General features: G+C 48.5%; 1 protein-coding gene across 18 annotated transcripts in view; it reads left to right on the top strand.

Moving 5' to 3' along the window:
* The window catches only part of LOC119573730 (spectrin beta chain-like), a 93493-nt gene that overhangs the window by 6581 nt on the left and 77012 nt on the right, over nt 1–9900 (top strand). The window lies entirely within an intron of this gene.

Genomic DNA, 9900 nt, shown 5'->3' with positions numbered 1-9900 from the left:
AAAGCAATGTGACATTTTATTTACATTAAATAGTCTGTAATAAGTAGGCCGGCCGGCCGGCCGGCATGTAATGGGGGCAGGGGGAGGGAAGTAGGGACGGGGGCGGGGTTGGTGCAGTGAGGCAAGTTTTTTCTCCGCGGGGCTGTGGCTCCGCGGGTGACTGACCGGCAAGGTGGTTCCTCACGTGCGGTCGTCGTACTGGCTTGAGAGAAGTGTGAAGGGGTCGCCAGGGGAAGCATGAGCAGCCAGGGACTCTCGCATGTTATCACCAATGCTGATTATGGACCTGGCATCTAGGGAGCGTGGGTGCGCTGCGCCGCAGCCCAAGTCTGCGAGCGCTAGCTGATGGGATACAGAAAGTGAAAGTTGGTTTACTCGCGTGCACGGGCCCTTGTGTCCGTGTCCATGCTGAGCTATACCCCTCCGTTTTATGGTCCCCATCGAGCGACCATGTATACTGACTTGTAGTATTTATGTCTAAGAGTAGGGTGTGTTGCATATATAACTAGTATATTGCTTACAAGCAGCTTACACAAACACTAAATGCAGTGCACGGGGCTGAATAGTGTGCGGGGGCGCACGTTGATGGCAAGGCAGGGGACACACCCAAGGGGCACGAGGATCCGCCCGTTCATTCATAAGCCAAGGGCGAGACGTGTGTCTAGCGGCTTCCTTCTGCCGCGCCGGATGACGCATGCTAAACCGATTGAACGCTGGGCCTTCCTTCCTTTAACATTCCTTGTCCGTAGCTCGCGCGTCTGTGAGATACCTTCAGACTTGCTCGTGGTGGAATTTTATTGGCATGTCGTCAATATCAATTAAGTTCGGCAATCACGATGCTGATAACAAAGTCTTCAATGTCGTCATCCTCGTAACACAACAACTAATTTTCAGGCTTCATCGCCGTCGCCACTGTTATTTTCAACGTCGTCCTCGTCATCGTTACAACCATCACTAAGGGCACTTCTACTCTTCGAAGTCATTGTGTCAGAATTCACTTTCACTTCCTTACCCTGTCCTCTCCTCCTCGTACCTCCCACTTTATTCCTCCTCTCCCTCCCTGCCCATAGGTGACTGACCTATAGCACTTAAATCGTCTTTGCAGCGGAAAATCAATTAAATTTTTCTTTGGTTAAAGGTTCATCCATCGGTAGTGTATTGATGTTCGCTCGGATCATGTGGTACTTAGCTCACTAGGGGATTTGTGCAAGAGGAAAACAGCCCTTGCAAATGTTTATTTTCAAAATTGGCTTTGCTGTAAAATGCCGTTTATTATGTTATGTTCGTTTCCTTGACGACGGTCTATCATCTGTCGTATAGGAGTTCGCTTTTCACTCGGAACACCTTATTATTTTAACAAAATTATATTACATTTTGTGACATATCTTTCCTGCGCTCCGTTATCACACCAGTGATAAGGAAGCTGAGATAGAAGAATATTAGCCAACCCTGATGAATTTTTGTAGACATTAAAAAAACAATTATCAGGAAGTTCCACAAAGATTCCATCAATCACTAGAAGAACCGTGCCGGTGGCAGTTTACAAGAAGTTAAATAACTTACCCAGCATTTTGATTTAAATATTTTCCCCTGTTTTACGAAGCGTGACGTCATTCTTTGCAACCAAAAATAAGCGGGTGAAAAGCAAGCAGGAAGTGGGTGAAGCGAGCGAGTGTGTTGAAGCTGCAGATAATATATCGTGAGATAAGATACGAAGAGAATACGACAATGCATGCGTTGATTCCTTGACTGATAAGGTTCCCTGTTAAGTTGTTTGTTCTGCTGCTGCTGTTCGACCGGGCGGTTTATGGGCGGGGTCGGGCCGCGAGGGATGTCTGGTTTCAGTGTTGCTTGGAGGGCTGAGAGAATAAGTTCGCATGCGCTCTCTCTCTCTCTCTCTCTCTCTCTCTCTCTCTCTCTCTCTCTCTCTCTCTCTCTCTCTCTCTCTCTCTCTCTCTCTCTCTCTCTCTCTCTCTCTCTCCCTTCCCCCTCCCCCTCCCCTTTCCCCCTCCCCCCTTCCGCATCCTTTCTCCCCGTCCTCCATCCTTCTTCCTTCTTTCCCTCTACTCTTCGTTCTATCCCTGTCCAAAGTGAATTCCGGATGTGTCAGTTTTATTTTATTGATCCAACATCCACTTTGCCCAATTCATTGATCATCAGTTTAATGGGGGGGTACTTAATGAGGTAAATAGATTGGCTTCATATGCAGGATGACAAGACTACCCTGGGAAATACCCGCGCTTCCGGGATGGGCTTGTTCAGGGGGGGGTGGAGGTGAGGGAGGGGGAGGGGGGAATGTGACGTCCGTGGTAGGATATTTTTAGAATTTGCTGGCAGTTGGGAGGAGGTTGGAGGTCTAGAGAGCCAGCCTAATGTCTTCATATTTTGATGTTCGCCTTTGTGGGGTTTTGTTTGTTGGCAGTTGGATTGGATTTTGAGTTTCGTTGATTTTTTGTTTTCGTTCTCCTTGTTTGCCCGTTATTTTTTTCTTCATTTCATTCGCACACTGTTTATCATTTTTTAAAGTATATTCTTATCTTTGATTATTGAATCGTTTTACTTATCCATCTGCAATCCCCCCCCCTTCCCACCTTCTTTTCTTTCTTCCCTTTTGGGTCGCATATAGTCTGTAACTGATCCGTTTCCATGTTACCCTCTCCCCTTGCTTCCTTTCCCAGCCCTCGCCCTCCCTCCTCGCTGGGCGTAGGTGAGGTAGATACCCGCAGTGTCACGTGCTTGCGGCATTCTTCGCATTCCCGGTGCCTGCGAGTGCCCTAACCTCCTCAGTAAATACGCCTTCTGGCCATTACCACAGTGTATGATCATATTGTCACACTTTTCCATGGTGTTAATGCTACGTGTTGTACCGCCCATGCCAGGAGAGCCTCCGCCCCGAGGCGCCTCCTTTAACTTGATGCCCAATCCCGATTCGTTGTGCGAGACGCATGCCCAAAATAGCTTCATGTTCCATCCTCAGCTTACCGACCTACTCCAAGCGGGTATAACTCCCTACCTCCCCTACTTCGCCCCGAATTTCCTTCCCTTCACCCCACGCTTCTCCGCCACCACCCACCTCCTCTACAACTTCTCTACTCCCCGAACGCCTCTACCCATCTGCCTTGCTTACGTGTCACTGCCCCTTCCTTGCTTTCTCTCCCCTCCCGCCCTCTCTCGTCCTCTCCCATGCTTTTTCTTCCCTTCCGTCCTCTCCCCCTCTCCCTTGTTCTCTCTCCTTCCCATCCTCTCCCCTCTTCTTCTCTCCTCCCCTTCCTCTCTCCTCCCCTCCCTTTCTTTCTCTCCTTGCTCCTCTCTCCTCTCCTTCCTCTCCTCTCTTCCTCCTCTCTTCCTCCCCTTCCTTGCTTTCTCTCTCCTATCCTTCCTCTCCCCTCCCTCTCCCCCCCTCTCTCTCCTCCCTCCCCCTCTCCCCTCCCCTTGCTTTCTTCCTGCCCTTTCTCGCTTACCCCTCTTCCTTTCCCGGCTCATCCCTTTCACTCCGCAGGCGTGATTGGCCAGCACGCTACGTTGTGTGGTATGCCAGGCCTTCGTTACGCAATCATCGGCCCCCTCCTCTCTTTCTATTGCACCCCACCCTCACACCCTTACCCTGGATGTGTGTATTGCACAATTTGCACTGGTTCCACGTAGACTGCAAGTGCAGAGTATTCAGTCGCACTTAAATATTTTTGTCGGACATGACTCTCATTTTATTTATGATTATGTGTAAATAATTACAATATACTTGTAGTTACTGATGTCCTCTAAAATTATTTTAGAAAACGCTTGGTTTTCACAGTTTCAAGGACACAGAATTACCGGGAGTGAGTTGGAAGCAAACGGTTAGGAGATTTATAGGGGATATATTTGAAAATCTCCGAGTTATCGTGTAATAATGTAAAGGGATATATTTAAATATGGAGGCTGAGGTATCCAGAGGTGTGGGTGGGTGGGTGAGTGAGTGGGTGAGTGGGTGAGTGAGTGAAAGAAAGAGAGAGAGAGAGAGTATATCTCTGTCTACCTGTCTCTGTTTTTATGTGGGCGATTGAGCTAGTGGTCTTGGCTGGCAGACACACACAGTCAGACGGATAAACACGGCGGGAGAGAAAGACAGAGGTAGATTATAAAGTAGCAGGGTGTGGCAGGAGCAGTGTGAGGCTAGCTAGGTGTATGTGTGTGTGTGGACAAGGTGCGAGAAACGCATCTGGTGGAACCCAGCCTCTTTAAAGCAGTATAAAATCTTGTAACCTAAAAAACGTTCGAGCAAAAGCAAATAGCGGGCGTGACTAGATCAAGATGGCGATCGGTGTACAAGGTGAGGGCACGGGGATGGAAACCCGGCTGGTGAAGGTCAGAGGCCAAGAGGGAGGGATGAGGACGAGGCTTGTTTTCCTCCCCTGACCCCACGCGGTTGCCACTTCGTGTATAGTTCAGCAGTACTTTGGAATGCGCATATTATTAGTGTCGTGGATGATTTATGCGGTTTTTAGATTTTATTTTATTGTGTTTAGTTCCTTGCTAGAGATCGATGTAGCTTGGTGGGAACATCGCGTATTGGTTCGGCGTGTCGGAAGCAAGCAGGCAGGCAGATGGAAGCACTGCTTGACAGAACCGGTCAATTTCGCAGAGACAGCTGCTTTTATAATAACCGAGCGATTCCAAGCCTATGGCCCGCAGAGAAAGTTAGAGACGTATGATGAATTCGTTATCTGTACGAGGGACACGGACACCCTGGCCAGAGCCATGTATTATTCATTCACTATTAGCACATAAACTCTCAGGTCTTTAGAATGACACTTGGCGAGATGGATAGTTTGGCTCTTATGTTCAAAGGCGTTTAGAGTACCGAATGACATTTATAGGTTTTCGAAATCCATTCGATTTAGTTACCTGGCTAGGCCTGCCCGTCCTAGGCTACTTTCTGCTTCGCTGAGGGATAATCCAACGCATATGGAGCTTCCGGTAATCTTTTCTGTTAGTTCTATGGCCCTCGAAATCGACCCGCATAGACAGGAAGCCGCAGTATCTTGTTTACTCCATGACTGGGGGCGCTGACCCTGCTCGCGTAGGTTATCATCAAATCAAGATGACTCTGGATCTTTACGAAAATAAAACTATTTATATATGTTATAGTTATTTTTTATTGATAACATAGATCGGAGATAATTTCTCTTCTGCTTTACGTGGTGGATAATGTCACTGGCAAGTTCAAACGTCGCATGTTAAAGCTGAACTACAGCTCCACCTTGGCCTAGTTCTGTGTCCCACCCTTGTGCCGTGGCCAGTGGAGGAGGAGGCGGCGGCGGCGGCGGGTTGCTCGGCGGACGCGACGTGGAAGAACATGGAAATCGTTACGTCAGTTGACCGTCACCCATTAACTCTGCACGAAACGCTGTAGTTATCTCGGCTGTGGAGGCGGATGGTACGTGGTCGCTGTGAGGGAGGACGGGAGGAAGAGGGGGAGGGGAGAGCACGAGAGTGGGAGAGGGACAGGAATCGATAATGGTGAAGCCGCCGTGTTGAGCGCCAGTACTGAGCTTGAGGTTGGCTCGACGCTCGGTTATGGCCAGGGATGTCGCCTTTCTTGATATTCCATCTCTCTTCTTACAAAAACGAACTTAATGATGTTGGTGTAACAACGCCTATTAGGTGACGGTAGACCAGCGATTACTAGGGTTCAGATTTCTGGCTTTGGATTTGTTTGGACGTCGCTTGTTGCACTTGACCTTGCGTCGGAGATGCGGCGCTGGCTCTTTAACGATAATGAAATAGGAAATCTGTTGCCGCGTGAATTAGGGACTTTAATTACGTTCTTTATATTTTTATTGATTCATTTTGTTTCTTAGTTCTGGTGTTCTGGGGTGTTACATTGACCTTTGTAGACTTGGCAGAGCGTAGTAGTTCACGACCTTTAACGTACTGTTGACATTACTAGCACTTGATAGCTTACTGCTTTGGCGATGGAGTAGGTATCATTGGATTTTTTAGGATTACTATCACGGTCTTTAATATACACCGGGTTCATCATTGGTTTTGATATATGATTAAGCGTGACCTTCAAAGAATGGCTCAGTCAATCCCATCTGTTGACCTTTTGATTTTGCTAATGCTGAATAAATGTGCTGACCTTATGCATAGTTAACGCTGGCTGTAGTGACCGGGCATATAGCACACTCTTAAGTATAGAAGGTAGTAAAGATAATCTTTTTATTCTGTAGCACATTGTAGTAAGCTTAAGGAGTGGTCATTCTACCCGGGTGAGTATCTTACGCTGCAATTTGGATGAGAACATGAGTAAACCACTTCTGAGAGAGAGAGAGAGAGAGAGAGAGAGAGAGAGAGAGAGAGAGAGAGAGAGAGAGAGAGAAAGAGAAATAGAGAGAGAGAGAGAGAGAAAGAGAGAGAGAGAGAGAGAGAAAGAGAAAGAGAGAATATTTTTGTGCATAATCCTGTTCATGCGCGCTGCTCTTTTTTGTAGTTGTTGAAGCCAACGAAAGAAACACTTGTTGGCAGTGTGTTTGTCTTTTGACGTTTGGTAGAGAGTCATTTTTGAGGGGAAGAAACTTGGCGGTGTTTGAAAAAATGTATGGAAATCGCGAAGCCGAAAGGGTCCACGTGGATTATCATGTAATTGTCTAATGTAGGGGAGGCAACACTTTTTTATATAAACATTTCTTTTGTTGGTCTATGTTGCGTTAAGAATGTATGTCACTTATCGCTACTGCCTCCATCCTTCCTATCTCTTTTTGAAATGCTTTAAGATCTCGTTCTCACTCCAGCCTCCACGCTCCATTCCCCCCTCACCAGTCCTCCGGTGCCTTTGCCGTTTTCCTTGTCAACCTCAACCGTCCATACCGGTTCAACATATTTCTCTCCTCCTGTCCCTCCTCTTTCTCTCCCCCCTACTAACCTTTCCTTTCAACCGAGAATTTCCTCCCCCTCGATCCCTTTGCCTCAGAGTTTGGGCGCGCGGGTGGACCAGGTGAGGGTGGCCGCCACACGATCTGGACTTGCCCGCCGCTGTTTCCCACGGGTGTTGCGAAGGCTGTATTACCGTGTCATGGGAGAGGCCGTCTGTCCTGCTGGCTCATGTCCCTTGCTTCGTCTGTGAGAGTGCAGCGCCGTTCCGTGTTATTGTAGCTCTGTGCCGTCATTGGTCGAGTAATGGAGCTTGTTCGCGGCCGGAGATCTTGGCTACGTGCTGTCGGTTGGTGTAGCCAATGGCTGGTGAACGGATGTCGGGACGCTGTCGTGATTGAGCAGCTGTATGTATAGAACAGTATTATAAGCACTGGATATTGATAACGCTGATGCAAGCGCTACTTAAGGTATTTTCATCTTCTATGTAAACGTCATTAGAATAATTTACAGTATTACACCATTAGCTCCTATTACATTGTTAACTTTACTATCATAATTTTTTATAATTTTCTTCCAAACGGTTAACCCTGTTGAAACTAGAAACTCTTTGCCCATTCATCAGTTGCCCCAATCGGGGCCTATTGCCATCCCCTCCCCCATTAGCGCCTAAAGCCGTGCCTTTGAGGTTTCCCTTCATCAAGGTGCGTCGTGTAGGGTGTCACTGGCGCGACCTGTCGTCTGTAGAGCGCCCGACGTCCGGATCGGCCCCGCGCACACCTGTGTTGTCACGCTCTCACCTGACCAGACGCGCTTGTCACAGGATCCGTCAGTCAATACGCTGCTACACCAGTAGTGCCAGTGCCTCTCAATGCCGAGTATTGACTCATCCCTCCGAAAAACCACTGCACCGCAGCTTGGGTTACTCGGGTGTTGCTTTGTGGCTTTTTAAATACCCTCGGACTTCTTTTACTTATGAACTTTTTAGTCATGACATTTGTCCTAATCCTACTTTTGGTATCCTAAATTGATATTTTTCTCTTTTTCTTCACAGGTGAGGCTTGGTGGCTTCGTCAACAGTAAATGTGCAGTCAGTACCAGTATTTTACAATTAGGTATCCCATACTCTATGGAGTGAATGAATAGATAGGCCTACATAGATAAACGTAAAGGAATTTGGTAATATATTGATAAATAGGTAGATAGGTAGGTAGATAAAATTAAAATGTTTATTTCTCAATAAACGCACGCACACACACACACCACACACCACACCACACACCACACCACACCACACCACACCACCACCACCACCACACACCACACCACACCACACACCACACACCACACCACACCACACACCACACCACACAACCCACAACCACACACACACACACACACACACACACACACACACACACACCACCACACACACCACCACACACACACCCACACGACACACACACCCACACGACACACACACCCACACGACACACACACCCACACCACACACACCCACACCACCCACCCACACCACACACCCACCCACACCACACACCCACACCACACACCCACCCACACCACACACCCACCCAACCACACACCCACCCACACCACACACCCACCCACACCACACACGCACTCACGCACGCACGCACGCACACACGCACGCACACATGCACGCACGCACACACGCACACATGCACGCACGCACATACGCGCACACACCACACACACACACACACACACACACACACACACACACACACACACACACACACACACACACACACACACACACACACACACATAAATAAATAAATACATGCACTCATGCATACACACATGCATACAGATACATACATGCACGTACATAGACGCACACAAGCACGCACACATGCACGCGCACACAACACACACACACGTGTGTTGTGTTGTGTTGTGTTGTGTGTGTGTGTGCGTGCGTGCGTGTGTGCGTGTGCGTGTGCATGTGCATGTGCGTGTGCGTGTGCATGTGCGTGTGCGTGTGCGTGTGCGTGTGCGTGTGTGTGTGTGTGTGTATGTATGTATATGTGTGTGTGTATATGTATATGTATGTGTATTTAGGAGGGTGTTAACTATTTTGTTTTCATGTGAGTGTGCTTACGTTTTTACAAATTAAAACAATCCTATCCACTTATGCATGCATAAATTGTGATGGCGGTATATTTCTCTGTTTTGCCGTGTTTTAGTAATGTTGAATCAACCCAGAAAGCGGACTCTGCGTATGGCTTGCACGCGCAGACACACCAAGGGGAGGCGGGTCGAGCACTTTGGAAGTGGTCCAAGTTTGTTCCGTGTTTCCAACAGCTGATATACGCAGGCATAATAAGTTAGAGGGAAGAGAGAGAAACACATGCAGTGAAGAAATACACGGTTAAAGCTAATGGTAAAATAATGATGTGGATAATGGGATGACCCCTACAGTTCCTGTGACTGTGAAACGTTCGTGGAAACGTGATAAAACGTTGATAGTACAGGCGTCCTCCTGGGGAAGGGGAGAAACGTTCTATATTTAGCTGACGTCTGATGGGAGGGTAGCAGATGCTTTCCGGGCTTCTGTTGGAGCGCCAGAGCCAGCACTTCGCCGACAGCTCTTTGAAGATTACACACGCCCGGAAGGTGTGCAGACGCATGAGGTTATCGCCACCCCTCGCATCGCTACAAACGTTAGGTGTTCAAAAGCGAGTAACACTGTGGCCCATGGGTTGTACTGTGGGCCTGCGTCGGTGCCCTGTTTGATGGGAGTAATGAATTGCAAGTGGGTGTTTACGGGACTCCAGGACCGGGCGCGAGGATGGGGGCGGCCGGGTATTTGTAGTCGTGACATCAGCTTGTGTATGTGATGACCTCACCGCCGCCGCCACCCGCACCCGCTCATTGGTTAGGAGTGACTCGACGCCGGGAGTGTGGGTGCTGGTGGGGGTAGGGGTTCGAGCGACCTTACGATGGTTGGTGTGGGGAGGGGTGGGGAGTCATGTGACAGAAAAGGGCGTGTTGGGAGATGGG

The sequence above is a fragment of the Penaeus monodon genome, chromosome 1 (genome assembly GCF_015228065.2).
Source record: "Penaeus monodon isolate SGIC_2016 chromosome 1, NSTDA_Pmon_1, whole genome shotgun sequence".
In the NCBI taxonomy this organism is placed as follows: domain Eukaryota; kingdom Metazoa; phylum Arthropoda; class Malacostraca; order Decapoda; family Penaeidae; genus Penaeus; species Penaeus monodon.
This window is presented reverse-complemented; position numbering and strand designations above follow the sequence as displayed.